Raw genomic sequence first — 20,366 nt, 5'->3', positions numbered from 1 at the left:
ACATCATATAGATTAGATTAGTTTGCTAGATTTAAAGCCTAGTAGCTGCCTTTCACCTGTACACCACCAGTCAAGAATATTTTAATCCCTAAAGATAGGATTAAAATAAACTGTAAGCATACCTGTACTAAGAGATACACACACCTCTCTGTGTATATACCCTTCCGTACTACTTGTGATAATTGGCAGTCAACCAGTCAGCTGTGATAAACAGTATAACAGAGTTGACTTAGTTCTTATCACTGCTATAGCTACTAACACTGGATATACTGCAGCATGCAGTGAGGCCTGGTCTCTCTCAACGTTGAATAAAAAATGTTAACTTAGAAATGCAGAAAATTTCAGGATTAGCATTGCTGTATAGCCCTTGTGGCTTAGCGCTTCTTTTTGATTATAATAATAATAATAATCAGGATTAGCATCACGTTTGCTCAGAAATAAATATTCAGAAAATGCACTAATAAATTTGTAGGTATTTTGTTGAATTGGTTTGATTAAGATGTATAGAATAATAAGTCACAATATCATGGTTGGCACAATTCACAACCTAACTTGACAATGGTCGAGGACGGAGGAAAACGTGGGATAGTTGTGACTAAGCTGTCCTGTACTCACTGACTCGGGTCATTATCGATCCATAGGTTAAAAAAGGACTCGTCATTTATTTTGGTTCTGATTTATTGAAGGTCAGGTAAGCGAATGTGACAAGGGATTGATTTGAGCCTTTGTTGAGGTCAAAGTTATGATAATGGAAACCATCTGAGTGTAAAATATAGAGGGATGCAAGCCAAGATAAAAGAAATTAGTACTTTGATTGATTTCATACCATGTGCTGTCCTCACTTGCCAATACTACTTAACCCCTCCTCCATTATTGTAATCATGGGGAAGTGCTAAACCTATACTGGGGGGATGGGAAGTAATTAACTTTAATCTGAGGAGCTTTGATGCAGGTAAAGGTTCCTGATACAAGGAAAGGGAGTTACCCTTTCCTTTCTCGGATCGCATCAGATGAGCATATGTTCTCCAGGTACTGTAAGACCCTGCTGATGTAGGCCTTCCTCATGAAAACAAAAATTCAGATTTACCGACAACTTATATGCTTGAGTCACTATGTGGACCACTGTGCCAGTGCCCTGGACCACTGTAGCATACCAGTGTTACCTTGCGACTCTCGTCAGTGCTACAACTGCTGTTGTTCTGTAAGGCTATTCCTGCAAACGTGCTCCGTGAGTGAATGTGGTTTCGCCAGATTCTCCCATTCAGTTCGTGATACCGCTGAAATTAATGACGGATGTTAAACCCACGATGCGTGGAAGTATTGTAGCTCTTAGAAAGCATACTGATTTGAGTATCAGACAGATCACCGAAAATTTGAGCCTAGCGAAGTCAGCTGGAAGGTCAGATTCTAAAAAGAGCTGACGACATTGGTGATTGTAGAGTTTTGCGTCGAGGAAGATGTATAAGAAAACGCAAGACAACACCTTACGATGACAAGATTATCAGAAGAAATAGTATGAAGGATAACAAGAAAACTAGCAGAGATCTACAGAGAGATTTGGCTTCAGCTGGCGGAAATGTTGATTCTTCAGCTGTTTGACGATGGCTCCTTGAAGTTGGTAGAACTGCCGGAAAGCCAGTAAAGAAACAAGTTATTGACTGTTATGTAGAAAAAACGGCTGCGTTGGTCACTCGATCATAAGGGATGGACGTGAGATGAACAGAGAAAAGTTATATTGTCAGATGTTGCGCATTTTGAACTATATGATTACAGATAAGTGGTAGTGAGACGGAGCAAAGGCGAACTTCTTCGGAATGGAGACTTTCAACAAGCGCCAAAACACCCACCTAAGATGTTTTGGGGTAGTTTTACTGCTCAAGGCCCTGGACGGCTTGTTATTGTTGAAGGAACGATGAACTGACAAATACAAGGCAATCCTGGCAACTCATTTGTTTCCCATTGTGGATAGAGACTTTCCTGATGGAGAAGGCATTTTCCAACACGATCTTTCTCCATGCCACACTTCCAGAAAAATGCTGACATTCTTCGAAGAGAGTGGGCTAAACGATCTAAATTGGCCTGAAAACTCTCCTGACCTCGACTCGGTTGAGAATCCATGGGTAGTAACCAAACAGGATCGCGAAACATGACTTTCAACTGTGGAGAAGCTAATTACTGCTGTTATTAGGACCTGGTATCACGACGAACAACTTGCCAAGATGTGTTCAGTATTGGTCGATTCTATGCCATAGCATGTAGCAATGCTTATGAAAGCAAAGGTAATCATATTTCTTATTAAATCAGTTTTCTGTCATATTGGAATGTATTTTTCAAATAAACATTAATTTTCCAAATAAATGTCTTATTTCATCACTGTCCTAATTAATAAGTGGCCTGGTGGCTAAAGCTCTCGCTCCACACGGCGAGGGTCTAGGTTCGATTCCCGGCGTGTTTCTTTACACCGGTTGCTGTATAGTCCTTGTGGCTTAGCGCTTCTTTTTGATTATAATAATAATAATTTACACCGGTTGTCTGTGTTCACCCATCAGTAAAATGGGTACCTGGGAGTTAGTCATTGGTGTGGGTCGCATCCTGGAACAAAACTTAACTAATTTGCCCGAATTGTTATGCATAACAAGTGGCTTTCTATGTAGTAGTGTCATTGATGTCAGATAGGCCTGTATACCTTGTACATGTACTTGTAGTAAATAAAGATATTATTATTAATATGCACACTACTGTACTGTAGATACTGTGTGCACTACAAACCTCTATTTACTTCTAGACTACGATTCTGTTTAGACAAACGTGGTCTGTAAATAAACAGAAACGTACTTTAAAAAAGAAACGTGGTGTGTAAACAGAAGCGTAGTTTACAGAGAGAAACGCATATAAACCACGATATAACCAAAACAAAACCAGAGTGTCAGAGTTATTATTAAATCAAATTTCAGTGTGGAAAGAAACGTCCCTGCTCTCAGCGTAGTTCCTCCCACAGCCTTCATGCTGCTGAAGGGCTCTTCATCCAGGGAATTAGAGCCAACTTTCCCCGTCCTTGCATCGCCCTTCATTGCTATATGACTTACGGGTTTAACGTTTCCTCTTAAGTATAATAGTTTCCCTCGATTTTAATCTTACAGCTCCAGTTTTTTTCACTTAATAAGTATATCTTTATCCTTCGCAGCATCTTTCTCCCTTTCATCATCTTTTCTCTCTTCAGTATCTTTCCCCACCTCAATGAGTATCTTTTCTCTCCTCATTGAGTATTTTTTCTCTTCTCAGTATCTTTTCTCTCCTTAGTGAGTATCTTTTCTCTCCTCAGTGAGTATCTGTTCACTCTTCAGTGTCTTTTTTCTCACCTTGTATCAAAGTTTCCCCGGGCCACGGGGGCGTAGACCCCCGAAACCCTCTCCAGGTATACGAAATGTATTGTTTAATGGGGTTGAAAGGCTATCAGCTACACGAGGGTCATTAAGGCTGTACGTAACCTTTTCACCACCAGTCAAGAATACTTTAATCCCTAAAATAAGGATTAAAGTAAACTCTGAGCTGAGAGAAACACTTCTCTCGGTCTATATATGTATTGAGAAAAAAAATGAATATTTTTTGGCTTTTTCCTGTATGTTAGCCAGAATATAATGTATTATGTTTTATTGAAATTAAATAAATTTATGGAAAATAAATTTCACTATGGTGAATTGTTTCATGAAACAAATCACCAAAAAAAAAAAGCACTTAGGAGAGGAACTTTATGTCAACGTTTCGGTCCATCCTGGACCGTTGTTAAGTGGTCCATCGCGTTTTCTCTCCAAATTGCTGGATTTTGGTGAATTAATTTACCTTCGTGAACATCTGTGAACGTCTGTGCAAGGGTCAGCAAGTTCACTGTATTTTCTAGACTTTTGAAAACTCCTAACACTGGCAACTGCAACTCCTTCATCCCTGCTACATTGGAGATAGGTGTCAGGCAATGTGTATGCAAATGTGTAGTTCCACACCACCAGTTTGCCATCTGTCCAGAGTTGCAAGGTAATTCCATCTGGACCCTTCGGCTGTCATCGGATTTCCTTAGTTGGGGATGGCTTCCTCTTTCCCTTACCTTATTCCTGAGCACCCTTCTTTCGCAAGTCTTATCTTCATTATATTGCACACACACACACACACACACACATATATATATATACATATATATATATATATATATATATATATATATATATATATATATATATATATATATATATATATATATATATATATATATACGTATATGGTATTGTTTTAGTGAGATTGCAGTGATGCTGGTGAAGGGGTTTTAATCCAAAGAATTACCATTCCTTTCTCTGGCTCAAATCGAATTACCTCTCATTATCTAGGAGTTGGATAATCTCTCAAGGATTTATCTCTTCTATCTCATTATGATAATAACTTTCTATTGTTGTTTGAGATTGTTGCCATACAGTAGTGTATTATTAACACTGACCTGTCCCTTCAGGTTCCATCTACCATACAGTAGTGTATTATTAACACTGACCTGTCCCTTCAGGTACCATCTACCATACAGTAGTGTATTATTAACACTGACCTAAACCTACAGGCTCCAGCTAGCATACAGTAGTGTAGTACTAGCACTGACCTGTTCCTCCAGGTACCATTTACCATACAGTAGTGTATTATTAACACTGACCTGTCTCTCCAGGTTCCATCTGCCATACGGTATTGTAGTACTAATACTAACCTGTACATACAGGCTTCAGCTAACATAGAGTATTGTAGTACTAACACTTGCCTATCCCTCCAGGTTCCATCTACCGTACAGTAGTATAATATTAACACTGATTTGTCTCTCCAGTTTTCATCTGCCATGTGGTAGTGTAGTACTATTACTAACCTGAACCTACAGGCTCCAGCTAACATAGAGTAGTGTAGTACTAACACTGGCCTGTCCCTCCACCTAGCATAGAGTAGTGTAATGCTAGCACTGACCTGTCCCTCCTGGTTCCATCTACCATACAGTAGTGTAGTACTAACACTGTACTTACAGGCTCCAGCTAGCATACAGTAGTGTAGTACTAACACTGACCTGTCCCTCCAGGTTCCATCTACAATACAGTAGTGTATTATTAACACTGACTTGTCTCTCCAGGTTCCATCTGCCATACGGTAGTGTAGTACTAACACTAACCTGGACCTACAGGCTCCAGCTACCATCCAGTGAGCGTGATCATGCTGCTGCTGCCTTCACTACCGTCCTGCGTCAACCCATGGATCTACCTGTGCTTCTCTGAGAACCTTCTCAACCAGATATGTGTGGGTACCACGTCTTCTTATCTGGCTACTGTATACTGTGCTCACTAGCGGTTTGTTGTCACGATGTCTTGTGTGTACTGGGTGTCACCCTTGTGTAGTGTGTTGTGTTGCTGCCTGCGTTGCTCCGCCACTTTTCCGCAGTCTTGCTATCTCCTGTGTTGTGTGGCACCCCCTGTGTTGTGTGACTACCACCTGTGTTATGTGGCTACTACCTGTGTTGTGTGACTACCCCCTGTGTTGTGTGACTACCAGCTATGTTGTGTGACTACCACCAGTGTTGTGTGACTACTCCCTGTGTTGTGTGACTACTCCCTATGTTGTGTGACTACCCCCTGTGTTGTGTGACTACCACCTGTGTTGTGTGACTACCACCTGTGTTGTGTGACTACTCCCTGTGTTGTGTGACTACCCCCTGTGTTGTGTGACTACCACCTGTGTTGTGTGACTACCCCCTGTGTTGTGTGACTACCACCTGTGTTGTGTGACTACCTGTGTTGTATGACTACCACCTGTGTTGTGTGACTACCACCTGTGTTATGTGACTACCACCTGTGTTGTGTGACTACCACCTGTGTTGTGTGACTACCACCTGTGTTGTGTGACTACCACCTGTGTTGTGTGACTACTACCTGTGTTGTGTGACTACCACCTGTGTTGTGTGACTATCCCCTGTGTTGTGTGACTACCACCTGTGTTGTGTGACTACCACCTGTGTTGTGTGACTACCCCCTGTGTTGTGTGACTACCGCCTGTGTTGTGTGACTACCACCTGTGTTGTGTGACTACCGCCCGTGTTGTGTGACTACCGCCTGTGTTGTGTGACTACCACCTGTGTTGTGTGACTACCGCCTGTGTTGTGTGACTACCACCTGTGTTGTGTGACTACCACCTGTGTTGTGTGACTGCCACCTGTGTTGTGTGACTACTACCTGTGTTGTGTGACTACCACCTGTGTTGTGTGACTACTACCTGTGTTGTATGACTACCACCTGTGTTGTGTGACTACCGCCTGTGTTGTGTGACTACCACCTGTGTTGTGTGACTACCACCTGTGTTGTGTGACTACCACCTGTGTTGTGTGACTACTACCTGTGTTGTGTGACTACCACCTGTGTTGTGTGACTACCACCTGTGTTGTGTGACTACCACCTGTGTTGCGTGACTACCACCTGTGTTGTGTGACTACCACCTGTGTTGTGTGACTACTACCTGTGTTGTGTGACTACCACCTGTGTTGTGTGACTACCACCTGTGTTGTGTGACTACCACCTGTGTTGTGTGACTACTACCTGTGTTGTGTGACTACCACCTGTGTTGTGTGACTACTACCTGTGTTGTGTGACTACCACCTGTGTTGTGTGACTACCCCCTGTGTTGTGTGACTACCCCCTGTGTTGTGTGACTACCACCTGTGTTGTGTGACTACCCCCTGTGTTGTGTGACTGCCTCGTATGTTGTGTGACTACCCCCTGTGTTGTGTGACTACCCCGTGTTGTGTGACTACCACCTGTGTTGTGTGACTACCCCCTGTGTTGTGTGACTACCACCTGTGTTGTGTGACTACCACCTGTGTTGTGTGACTACCCCCTGTGTTGTGTGACTACCACCTGTGTTGTGTGACTACCCCCTGTGTTGTATGACTGCCTCGTATGTTGTGTGACTACCCCCTGTGTTGTGTGACTACCACCTGTGTTGTGTGACTACCACCTGTGTTGTGTGACTACCACCTGTGTTGCGTGACTACCACCTGTGTTGTGTGACTACCACCTGTGTTGTGTGACTACTACCTGTGTTGTGTGACTACTACCTGTGTTGTGTGACTACCACCTGTGTTGTGTGACTACCACCTGTGTTGTGTGACTACTACCTGTGTTGTGTGACTACCACCTGTGTTGTGTGACTACTACCTGTGTTGTGTGACTACCCCCTGTGTTGTGTGACTACCACCTGTGTTGTGTGACTACCCCCTGTGTTGTGTGACTGCCTCGTATGTTGTGTGACTGCCACCTGTGTTGTGTGACTACCCCCTGTGTTGTGTGACTACCACCTGTGTTGTGTGACTACCACCTGTGTTGTGTGACTACCTCCTGTGTTGTGTGACTACTACCTGTGTTGTGTGACTACCACCTGTGTTGTGTGACTACTACCTGTGTTGTGTGACTACCACCTGTGTTGTGTGACTACCGCCTGTGTTGTGTGACTACCACCTGTGTTGTGTGACTACCACCTGTGTTGTGACTACCACCTGTGTTGTGTGACTACTACCTGTGTTGTGTGACTACCACCTGTGTTGTGTGACTACCACCTGTGTTGTGTGACTACCCCCTGTGTTGTGTGACTACCACCTGTGTTGTGTGACTACTACCTGTGTTGTATGACTACCACCTGTGTTGTGTGACTACCTCCTGTGTTATGTGACTACCACCTGTGTTGGGTGACTACCACCTGTGTTGTGTGACTACCACCTGTGTTGTGTGACTACCACCTGTGTTGTGTGACTACTACCTGTGTTGTGTGACTACCACCTGTGTTGTGTGACTATCCCCTGTGTTGTGTAACTACCACCTGTGTTGTGTGACTACCACCTGTGTTGTGTGACTACCACCTGTGTTGTGTGACTGCCACCTGTGTTGTGTGATTACTACCTGTGTTGTGTGACTACCACCTGTGTTGTGTGACTACCACCTGTGTTGTGTGACTACCACCTGTGTTGTGTGACTACCGCCTTTGTTGTGTGACTACCACCTGTGTTGTGTGACTACCACCTGTGTTGTGTGACTACCCCCTGTGTTGTGTGACTGCCTCGTATGTTGTGTGACTACCCCCTGTGTTGTGTGACTACCCCCTGTGTTGTGTGACTACCACCTGTGTTGTGTGACTACCACCTGTGTTGTGTGACTACCGCCTGTGTTGTGTGACTACCACCTGTGTTGTGTGACTACCACCTGTGTTGTGTGACTACCCCCTGTGTTGTGTGACTGCCTCGTATGTTGTGTGACTACCCCCTGTGTTGTGTGACTACCCCCTGTGTTGTGTGACTACCACCTGTGTTGTGTGACTACTACCTGTGTTGTGTGACTACCACCTGTGTTGTGTGACTACCACCTGTGTTGTGTGACTACCACCTGTGTTGTGTGACTACCACCTGTGTTGTGTGACTACTACCTGTGTTGTGTGACTACCACCTGTGTTGTGTGACTACAACCTGTGTTGTGTGACTACCACCTGTGTTGTGTGACTACTACCTGTGTTGTGTGACTACCACCTGTGTTGTGTGACTACTACCTGCGTTGTGTGACTACCACCTGTGTTGTGTGACTACCCCCTGTGTTGTGTGACTACCCCCTGTGTTGTGTGACTACCACCTGTGTTGTGTGACTACCCCCTGTGTTGTGTGACTGCCTCGTATGTTGTGTGACTACCCCCTGTGTTGTGTGACTACCCCCTGTGTTGTGTGACTACCACCTGTGTTGTGTGACTACCCCCTATGTTGTGTGACTACCACCTGTGTTGTGTGACTACCACCTGTGTTGTGTGACTACCACCTGTGTTGTGTGACTACCCCCTGTGTTGTGTGACTACCACCTGTGTTGTGTGACTACCCCCTGTGTTGTGTGACTGCCTCGTATGTTGTGTGACTACCCCCTGTGTTGTGTGACTACCACCTGTGTTGTGTGACTACCACCTGTGTTATGTGACTACCACCTGTGTTGCGTGACTACCACCTGTGTTGTGTGACTACCACCTGTGTTGTGTGACTACCACCTGTGTTGTGTGACTACCACCTGTATTGTGTGACTACCACCTGTGTTGTGTGACTACCACCTGTGTTGTGTGACTACTACCTGTGTTGTGTGACTACCACCTGTGTTGTGTGACTACTACCTGTGTTGTGTGACTACCCCCTGTGTTGTGTGACTACCACCTGTGTTGTGTGACTACCCCCTGTGTTGTGTGACTACCCCCTGTGTTGTGTGACTGCCTCGTATGTTGTGTGACTACCCCCTGTGTTGTGTGACTACCCCCTGTGTTGTGTGACTACCACCTGTGTTGTGTGACTACCGCCCGTGTTGTGTGACTACCGCCTGTGTTGTGTGACTACCACCTGTGTTGTGTGACTACCGCCTGTGTTGTGTGACTACCACCTGTGTTGTGTGACTACCACCTGTGTTGTGTGACTGCCACCTGTGTTGTGTGACTACTACCTGTGTTGTGTGACTACCCCCTGTGTTGTGTGACTACTACCTGTGTTGTGTGACTACCACCTGTGTTGTGTGACTACCGCCTGTGTTGTGTGACTACCACCTGTGTTGTGTGACTACCACCTGTGTTGTGTGACTACTACCTGTGTTGTGTGACTACCACCTGTGTTGTGTGACTACCACCTGTGTTGTGTGACTACCACCTGTGTTGTGTGACTACCACCTGTGTTGTGTGACTACCACCTGTGTTGTGTGACTACCCCCTGTGTTGTGTAACGGCCTTCTCTGTTGTATAAACAGAGATAGGTGGACGACTGTGTTGTGTCTAGTGGGAGTCACAATATTCCAGTACATTGTTGTCCACTGGGTCTGCTCATTGTACTCTAAGCTCACATCTTTCCTACCTGCTGAATAGCGATTAGACAAAATTCTTTGTTGAGCTTTCTAAAGATTTCTCTCACTTTTGTTAATCTGGCGGTCGCAGCGGATTTTATTTTGCCTTTATCTTCCCAAGATAAAGTGTACTCGCCCTGTACCGGTTGCTGGAGGTTCGAGGCGTTGCCCCTGGCCACATTTCGTTTGTTCCGGCTATCGGTTTTTCATAAGCTCTACCTCTTGGGCTCCGTTAGAGCAGTATTTAGTAACAGAGTCTTGTAATAATTGTATGTAATGTAATAAAGACAACTTTTTTAAGATAAGCTGATCACATCATGTATACTTCTGAGGTACCTCTCTTCTCTATATTTGGTCGTCTCTTTATACCACAGACACTTTCACAACGAAAGATAATTATCTCTTCCACACCTGTCTTACTTGCTTAAACTTCTCTTTTTCATCCAGGGTATTATCTTCTTCATCCAGATTATCGTTCTCCTGTCCTTCATTCAAGATATTGTTCTCCACTTCATCAAGGTTATTGTTCTCCTCTTCTTTATCTAGGTTATTGTTCTTCTTAACCAGAGATTAAAGAAGTGTTTATCGACGTTTTTGCAGTTCTTCGTCTTTTTCTGTTGTTGTTTAGTTTTTATCCTGGTTCTTTATTACATGTATGAACATTGTTATTGTTAAGAGTGTTCATTGATCTGCTGGTCAAGAGAACTTACTGGGTTAGTAACCCAGCATAGGCTTAATAATATTTTGTAAATATTCGCTTAAAAATGTTTCCTCTCAAAATATCTATTAAAGTAATCTTTGATCTGCAGTTTGTTACTCTTGTTAATGGACCTGCCTAGTATGGTCCTGTGGGGCTTAATGGACCTGCCTAGTATGGTCCTGTGGGGCTTAATGGACCTGCCTAGTATGGTCCTGTGGGGCTTAATGGACCTGCCTAGTATGGTCCTGTGGGGCTTAATGGACCTGCCTAGTATGGTCCTGTGGGGCTTAATGGACCTGCCTAGTATGGTCCTGTGGGGCTTAATGGACCTGCCTAGTATGGTCCTGTCGGGCTTTTGCTGTATACCGTGTGAGTACTTTGTCTCGTGTACCGTGCGAGTACTTCCTGTCTCGTGTACCGTGCGAGTACTTCCTGTCTCGTGTACCGTGCGAGTACTTCCTGTCTCGTGTACCGTGCGAGTACTTCCTGTCTCGTGTACCGTGCGAGTACTTCCTGTCTCGTGTACCGTGCGAGTACTTCCTGTCTCGTGTACCGTGCGAGTACTTCCTGTCTCGTGTACCGTGCGAGTACTTCCTGTCTCGTGTACCGTGCGAGTACTTCCTGTCTCGTGTACCGTGCGAGTACTTCCTGTCTCGTGTACCGTGCGAGTACTTCCTGTCTCGTGTACCGTGCGAGTACTTCCTGTCTCGTGTACCGTGCGAGTACTTCCTGTCTCGTGTACCGTGCGAGTACTTCCTGTCTCGTGTACCGTGCGAGTACTTCCTGTCTCGTGTACCGTGCAAGTACTTCCTGTCTCGTGTACCGTGCGAGTACTTCCTGTCTCGTGTACCGTGCGAGTACTTCCTGTCTCGTGTACCGTGCGAGTACTTCCTGTCTCGTGTACCGTGCGAGTACTTCCTGTCTCGTGTACCGTGCGAGTACTTCCTGTCTCGTGTACCGTGCAAGTACTTCCTGTCTCGTGTACCGTGCGAGTACTTCCTGTCTCGTGTACCGTGCAAGTACTTCCTGTCTCGTGTACCGTGCGAGTACTTCCTGTCTCGTGTACCGTGCGAGTACTTCCTGTCTCGTGTACCGTGCGAGTACTTCCTGTCTCGTGTACCGTGCGAGTACTTCCTGTCTCGTGTACCGTGCGAGTACTTCCTGTCTCGTGTACCGTGCGAGTACTTCCTGTCTCGTGTACCGTGCGAGTACTTCCTGTCTCGTGTACCGTGCGAGTACTTCCTGTCTCGTGTACCGTGCGAGTACTTCCTGTCTCGTGTACCGTGCGAGTACTTCCTGTCTCGTGTACCGTGCGAGTACTTCCTGTCTCGTGTACCGTGCGAGTACTTCCTGTCTCGTGTACCGTGCGAGTACTTCCTGTCTCGTGTACCGTGCGAGTACTTCCTGTCTCGTGTACCGTGCGAGTACTTCCTGTCTCGTGTACCGTGCGAGTACTTCCTGTCTCGTGTACCGTGCAAGTACTTCCTGTCTCGTGTACCGTGCGAGTACTTCCTGTCTCGTGTACCGTGCGAGTACTTCCTGTCTCGTGTACCGTGCGAGTACTTCCTGTCTCGTGTACCGTGCGAGTACTTCCTGTCTCGTGTACCGTGCGAGTACTTCCTGTCTCGTGTACCGTGCGAGTACTTCCTGTCTCGTGTACCGTGCGAGTACTTCCTGTCTCGTGTACCGTGCGAGTACTTCCTGTCTCGTGTACCGTGCGAGTACTTCCTGTCTCGTGTACCGTGCGAGTACTTCCTGTCTCGTGTACCGTGCGAGTACTTCCTGTCTCGTGTACCGTGCGAGTACTTCCTGTCTCGTGTACCGTGCGAGTACTTCCTGTCTCGTGTACCGTGCGAGTACTTCCTGTCTCGTGTACCGTGCGAGTACTTCCTGTCTCGTGTACCGTGCGAGTACTTCCTGTCTCGTGTACCGTGCGAGTACTTCCTGTCTCGTGTACCGTGCAAGTACTTCCTGTCTCGTGTACCGTGCGAGTACTTCCTGTCTCGTGTACCGTGCAAGTACTTCCTGTCTCGTGTACCGTGCGAGTACTTCCTGTCTCGTGTACCGTGCGAGTACTTCCTGTCTCGTGTACCGTGCAAGTACTTCCTGTCTCGTGTACCGTGCGAGTACTTCCTGTCTCGTGTACCGTGCGAGTACTTCCTGTCTCGTGTACCGTGCGAGTACTTCCTGTCTCGTGTACCGTGCGAGTACTTCCTGTCTCGTGTACCGTGCAAGTACTTCCTGTCTCGTGTACCGTGCGAGTACTTCCTGTCTCGTGTACCGTGCGAGTACTTCCTGTCTCGTGTACCGTGCGAGTACTTCCTGTCTCGTGTACCGTGCGAGTACTTCCTGTCTCGTGTACCGTGCGAGTACTTCCTGTCTCGTGTACCGTGCGAGTACTTCCTGTCTCGTGTACCGTGCGAGTACTTCCTGTCTCGTGTACCGTGCAAGTACTTCCTGTCTCGTGTACCGTGCGAGTACTTCCTGTCTCGTGTACCGTGCGAGTACTTCCTGTCTCGTGTACCGTGCGAGTACTTCCTGTCTCGTGTACCGTGCGAGTACTTCCTGTCTCGTGTACCGTGCAAGTACTTCCTGTCTCGTGTACCGTGCGAGTACTTCCTGTCTCGTGTACCGTGCGAGTACTTCCTGTCTCGTGTACCGTGCGAGTACTTCCTGTCTCGTGTACCGTGCGAGTACTTCCTGTCTCGTGTACCGTGCGAGTACTTCCTGTCTCGTGTACCGTGCGAGTACTTCCTGTCTCGTGTACCGTGCGAGTACTTCCTGTCTCGTGTACCGTGCAAGTACTTCCTGTCTCGTGTACCGTGTCTCGTGTAAGTACTTCCTGTCTCGTGTACCGTGCGAGTACTTCCTGTCTCGTGTACCGTGCAAGTACTTCCTGTCTCGTGTACCGTGCGAGTACTTCCTGTCTCGTGTACCGTGCGAGTACTTCCTGTCTCGTGTACCGTGCGAGTACTTCCTGTCTCGTGTACCGTGCGAGTACTTCCTGTCTCGTGTACCGTGCGAGTACTTCCTGTCTCGTGTACCGTGCGAGTACTTCCTGTCTCGTGTACCGTGCGAGTACTTCCTGTCTCGTGTACCGTGCTAGTACTTCCTGTCTCGTGTACCGTGCGTGTACCGTGCGAGTACTTCCTGTCTCGTGTACCGTGCAAGTACTTCCTGTCTCGTGTACCGTGCAAGTACTTCCTGTCTCGTGTACCGTGCGAGTACTTCCTGTCTCGTGTACCGTGCAAGTACTTCCTGTCTCGTGTACCGTGCGAGTACTTCCTGTCTCGTGTACCGTGCAAGTACTTCCTGTCTCGTGTACCGTGCGTGCTAGTACTTCCTGTCTCGTGTACCGTGCTAGTACTTCCTGTCTCGTGTACCGTGCAAGTACTTCCTGTCTCGTGTACCGTGCGAGTACTTCCTGTCTCGTGTACCGTGCGAGTACTTCCTGTCTCGTGTACCGTGCGAGTACTTCCTGTCTCGTGTACCGTGCGAGTACTTCCTGTCTCGTGTACCGTGCAAGTACTTCCTGTCTCGTGTACCGTGCAAGTACTTCCTGTCTCGTGTACCGTGCAAGTACTTCCTGTCTCGTGTACCGTGCAAGTACTTCCTGTCTCGTGTACCGTGCGAGTACTTCCTGTCTCGTGTACCGTGCGAGTACTTCCTGTCTCGTGTACCGTGCGAGTACTTCCTGTCTCGTGTACCGTGCGAGTACTTCCTGTCTCGTGTACCGTGCAAGTACTTCCTGTCTCGTGTACCGTGCAAGTACTTCCTGTCTCGTGTACCGTGCAAGTACTTCCTGTCTCGTGTACCGTGCGAGTACTTCCTGTCTCGTGTACCGTGCAAGTACTTCCTGTCTCGTGTACCGTGCAAGTACTTCCTGTCTCGTGTACCGTGCGAGTACTTCCTGTCTCGTGTACCGTGCAAGTACTTCCTGTCTCGTGTACCGTGCAAGTACTTCCTGTCTCGTGTACCGTGCAAGTACTTCCTGTCTCGTGTACCGTGCAAGTACTTCCTGTCTCGTGTACCGTGCAAGTACTTCCTGTCTCGTGTACCGTGCGAGTACTTCCTGTCTCGTGTACCGTGCGAGTACTTCCTGTCTCGTGTACCGTGCAAGTACTTCCTGTCTCGTGTACCGTGCGAGTACTTCCTGTCTCGTGTACCGTGCAAGTACTTCCTGTCTCGTGTACCGTGCAAGTACTTCCTGTCTCGTGTACCGTGCGAGTACTTCCTGTCTCGTGTACCGTGCGAGTACTTCCTGTCTCGTGTACCGTGCGAGTACTTCCTGTCTCGTGTACCGTGCGAGTACTTCCTGTCTCGTGTACCGTGCAAGTACTTCCTGTCTCGTGTACCGTGCAAGTACTTCCTGTCTCGTGTACCGTGCGAGTACTTCCTGTCTCGTGTACCGTGCGAGTACTTCCTGTCTCGTGTACCGTGCAAGTACTTCCTGTCTCGTGTACCGTGCGAGTACTTCCTGTCTCGTGTACCGTGCGAGTACTTCCTGTCTCGTGTACCGTGCGAGTACTTCCTGTCTCGTGTACCGTGCAAGTACTTCCTGTCTCGTGTACCGTGCGAGTACTTCCTGTCTCGTGTACCGTGCGAGTACTTCCTGTCTCGTGTACCGTGCGAGTACTTCCTGTCTCGTGTACCGTGCAAGTACTTCCTGTCTCGTGTACCGTGCGAGTACTTCCTGTCTCGTGTACCGTGCAAGTACTTCGTGTCTCGTGTACCGTGTACTTCCTGTCTCGTGTACCGTGCTAGTACTTCCTGTCTCGTGTACCGTGCGAGTACTTCCTGTCTCGTGTACCGTGCAAGTACTTCCTGTCTCGTGTACCGTGCGAGTACTTCCTGTCTCGTGTACCGTGCGAGTACTTCCTGTCTCGTGTACCGTGCGAGTACTTCCTGTCTCGTGTACCGTGCGAGTACTTCCTGTCTCGTGTACCGTGCGAGTACTTCCTGTCTCGTGTACCGTGCGAGTACTTCCTGTCTCGTGTACCGTGCGAGTACTTCCTGTCTCGTGTACCGTGCGAGTACTTCCTGTCTCGTGTACCGTGCAAGTACTTCCTGTCTCGTGTACCGTGCGAGTACTTCCTGTCTCGTGTACCGTGCAAGTACTTCCTGTCTCGTGTACCGTGCGAGTACTTCCTGTCTCGTGTACCGTGCAAGTACTTCCTGTCTCGTGTACCGTGCGAGTACTTCCTGTCTCGTGTACCGTGCGAGTACTTCCTGTCTCGTGTACCGTGCGAGTACTTCCTGTCTCGTGTACCGTGCGAGTACTTCCTGTCTCGTGTACCGTGCGAGTACTTCCTGTCTCGTGTACCGTGCGAGTACTTCCTGTCTCGTGTACCGTGCGAGTACTTCCTGTCTCGTGTACCGTGCAAGTACTTCCTGTCTCGTGTACCGTGCGAGTACTTCCTGTCTCGTGTACCGTGCGAGTACTTCCTGTCTCGTGTACCGTGCGAGTACTTCCTGTCTCGTGTACCGTGCGAGTACTTCCTGTCTCGTGTACCGTGCAAGTACTTCCTGTCTCGTGTACCGTGCGAGTACTTCCTGTCTCGTGTACCGTGCGAGTACTTCCTGTCTCGTGTACCGTGCAAGTACTTCCTGTCTCGTGTACCGTGCGAGTACTTCCTGTCTCGTGTACCGTGCGAGTACTTCCTGTCTCGTGTACCGTGCGAGTACTTCCTGTCTCGTGTACCGTGCGAGTACTTCCTGTCTCGTGTACCGTGCGAGTACTTCCTGTCTCGTGTACCGTGCGAGTACTTCCTGTCTCGTGTACCGTGCGAGTACTTCCTGTCTCGTGTACCGTGCGAGTACTTCCTGTCTCGTGTACCGTGCAAGTACTTCCTGTCTCGTGTACCGTGCAAGTACTTCCTGTCTCGTGTACCGTGCGAGTACTTCCTGTCTCGTGTACCGTGCGAGTACTTCCTGTCTCGTGTACCGTGCGAGTACTTCCTGTCTCGTGTACCGTGCAAGTACTTCCTGTCTCGTGTACCGTGCGAGTACTTCCTGTCTCGTGTACCGTGCGAGTACTTCCTGTCTCGTGTACCGTGCGAGTACTTCCTGTCTCGTGTACCGTGCGAGTACTTCCTGTCTCGTGTACCGTGCGAGTACTTCCTGTCTCGTGTACCGTGCAAGTACTTCCTGTCTCGTGTACCGTGCAAGTACTTCCTGTCTCGTGTACCGTGCGAGTACTTCCTGTCTCGTGTACCGTGCGAGTACTTCCTGTCTCGTGTACCGTGCGAGTACTTCCTGTCTCGTGTACCGTGCAAGTACTTCCTGTCTCGTGTACCGTGCGAGTACTTCCTGTCTCGTGTACCGTGCGAGTACTTCCTGTCTCGTGTACCGTGCGAGTACTTCCTGTCTCGTGTACCGTGCGAGTACTTCCTGTCTCGTGTACCGTGCGAGTACTTCCTGTCTCGTGTACCGTGCGAGTCTTCCTGTCTCGTGTACCGTGCGAGTACTTCCTGTCTCGTGTACCGTGCGAGTACTTCCTGTCTCGTGTACCGTGCGAGTACTTCCTGTCTCGTGTACCGTGCGAGTACTTCCTGTCTCGTGTACCGTGCGAGTACTTCCTGTCTCGTGTACCGTGCGAGTACTTCCTGTCTCGTGTACCGTGCGAGTACTTCCTGTCTCGTGTACCGTGCGAGTACCTTACATGTAGTTACAGTTGATCTTCCATAGAAATTTTTGTTTTATTGAAATCGGCGCTTCACTGTGAGGCTTCACTGTGAAGCTTCACTGTGAGGCTTCACTGTGAAGCTTCACTGTGAGGCTTCCCTCAGAGGCTTCGCTCTGAGGCTTCCCTAACAGGCTTCCCTTCGAGGCTTCTCTGTGAGGCTTCTCTCAGAGGCTTTCCTATGAAGCTTCCCTCAGAGGCCTCCCTCTGAGGCTTCCCGCTGAGGCTTCACTGTGAGTTTTATTGACAGTGTCGACTTTTATATTTGTATTCTCTTTTTTGGCACTTTGTGATAGCTCTTTTCTGCTTTTTGGTACACACACACACACACACACACACACACACACACACACACACACACACACACACACACACACACACACACACACACACACACACACACATACACATGCTCTTGTGTACCTGTAATAAGGTCATGAAGGGTTGACTTGCTTCCACAGGGGTGCTTGGCGAGAAGTTTGGGAAAGGCCAAGGAGAACATCAGTATTGGAGACCAGGAACCGGAGGACCGTCACAAGGACGATTGCAGAAAGTACAAGGCCAGCGTCACCTACAACAGACAGGGCTTCTACGCTTACAAGTACCCTTCTACACTCTCCGATAACCTTCCCAGGAGCAAACCCAAGGAGCAGTTCGAGTTGGTGATGATGGGTGCCAGTTTGTGAGGTTGTTGATCACTGGTGACTATGTTGTAAGTAGGTTGATTAATACATTTAAACATCAACCATTGTGAGTGATGTATGAGAGGTAATGGCTCAGCCTGTGTGTGTGTGTGTGTGTGTGTGTGTGTGTGTGTGTGTGTGTGTGTGTGTGTGTGTGTGTGTGTGTGTGTGTGTATGTATGTGTGTGTTCCTGGGAAACTGGCAGAAAGTTAACATGACCGACGTGTAGGATCCTCAAGATGACCAGAGCAAGCGTTTAATAGATGACTCTTCGCTCAAAATCTGGCTTGAATAAGTTTACCCGTTGAGCGAAAAGTTGTGTAATAGAGGCTTGTTCTATATGTGACTCCTGTTTTACCCTTCCCGCGAAAGATTAACATTTCCTGGTTTCGTTGACGATACTTCCACACCAGTGTGTACCATTGTTATGATGGTACTCTGTGTGTAGTGTGTACCATTGTTATGATGGTACTCTATGTGTAGTGTGTACCATTGTTATGATGGTACTCTAGTGTGCACCATTGTTATGATGGTACTCTGTGTAGTGTGTACCATTGTTATGATGGTACTCTGTAGTGTGTACCATTGTTATGATGGTACTCTCTGTGTAGTGTGTACCATTGTTATGATGGTACTCTCTGTGCAGTGTGTACCATTGTTATGATGGTACCCTGTAGTGTGTACCATTACTATGATGGTACTCTATGTGTAGTGTGTACCATTGTTATGGTACTCTCTGTGTAGTGTGTACCATTGTTATGATTCTACTCTGTGTAGTGTGTACCATTGTTATGATGGTACTCTGTGTGTAGTGTGTACCATTGTTATGATGGTACTCTGTAGTGTGCACCATTGTTATGATGGTACTCTGTGTAGTGTGTACCATTGTTATGATGGTACTCTATGTGTAGTGTGTACCATTGTTATGATGGTACTCTATGTGTAGTGTGTACCATTGTTATGATGGTACTCTGTAGTGTGCACCATTGTTATGATGGTACTCTCTCATTGTGTAGTGTGTATCATTGTTATAATGGTACTCTTCTTACTCGTTGCTCTCACCATGGCAACACGTACACATCATACACTCACTAGCACATTGTTACATCACCCTGTGGATGGTATTCTGTCGTTGAGTCCCTTCGAGGGAGTAAAGCCAAGAAATTACAATCACCCTTCCTTTGAATCAAACCTGATTACCTTCCACTCCCCAAGCGCTCTTTGACACTATTATATTCGCTCTTCCCCGTGAATATAATCATGGTAATCTATCGAATTTCTATTAAGGTTTTCGGATTTTATTTAATATTACGAGGCGACTTTTGAAAGATTTTTTAGTATGCTTTTTGGGTCATACCCCATAAAATCTATTGTCATTAACGTCAGCTCAGCATTTTGTGTTCCCCGAATGTATATAATGTAGTTTAAACGTGATACGAGATTGTGATGACGTTTAATAAACTGTATTTTGGACTTTGTTAGGCCAGCGTGATGTGTGCTGCTTATGTCTCACGAAGGCAAGGTGACCCAGAGAAGAAACAATCACCATCATTTACTTGTACAACACATATATTAGATTCAGTTATCCGCAGAACAGTAAGATTCTCTCACTACTTCCAGAGTGCAGCCACTCTGTTTACCACTGCTGGAAGTCTGGCAGACCAGGTTCCTCGAATAATTTCATAGATATACTGACAGTAGCAGGTTAAAACGGCTGTCCTACTGACGGTGTTACTGAAGGCTGTTATGCACATTAATAACTACCATCACTTCATGACGTGCAGTGATGGCAGCTTATCATCATGGAAGAGGATTTATATTAATGCCGTTGTATACAAACTGCAGTTGGTCATTTGTCTTGGCAGTATATTCGTACAGAACACACTGAGCTTATTGTCTCCAAAGGTTTGGTTAAACTGATTTTATGCAGTAAGGGCACATCCGTTAGGTGACGTCACTAATGATTTTCTTCTCCCCGCCTACACTACAGTTGATCTACATTATATATGTATTCCTCTATTTTTGTGTTTCTGTATTGGATTAATAAACCCCTGGTTGGCGAAACAGTTCAGATATAAAGTTACCTAAACATTGCATAAGTGTCTCTTTTATACAAGAGTAGTGTTTGTATTAAGTATATATATATATATATATATATATATATATATATATATATATATATATATATATATATATATATATATATATATATATATATATATATATGTATGTATGTATGTATTTTTGAGAAGTATTTCTGTACCATTGTGAAATTTATAAAATAAAAGCTAAGACTTCAGACTTTCAGTATTTCTCACATAAGACTTTTAAGTTTGAGAAGAATCCTAGGGTACTATATGCAACTTTATTTTAGATGGAATCATTGCCGGTGACCT

The 20,366-nt window shown here is 46.8% G+C and overlaps 1 long non-coding RNA gene across 1 annotated transcript in view; it reads left to right on the top strand.

Annotated features, from left to right (window-relative positions):
- The window catches only part of LOC138854019 (uncharacterized), a 65,223-nt gene extending 45,146 nt beyond the window's left edge, over positions 1 to 20,077 (top strand). Inside the window, exons 2-3 of the long non-coding RNA XR_011393200.1 lie at positions 5,147 to 5,310; positions 17,749 to 20,077. This is a non-coding gene — a long non-coding RNA (uncharacterized lncRNA). The remainder of the gene's footprint in view (positions 1 to 5,146; positions 5,311 to 17,748) is intronic.
- Positions 20,078 to 20,366: the final 289 nt, after the last annotated feature.

The sequence above is a fragment of the Cherax quadricarinatus genome, chromosome 46, assembly GCF_038502225.1.
Source record: "Cherax quadricarinatus isolate ZL_2023a chromosome 46, ASM3850222v1, whole genome shotgun sequence".
NCBI classification, from domain to species: Eukaryota; Metazoa; Arthropoda; class Malacostraca; order Decapoda; family Parastacidae; genus Cherax; species Cherax quadricarinatus.
This window is presented reverse-complemented; position numbering and strand designations above follow the sequence as displayed.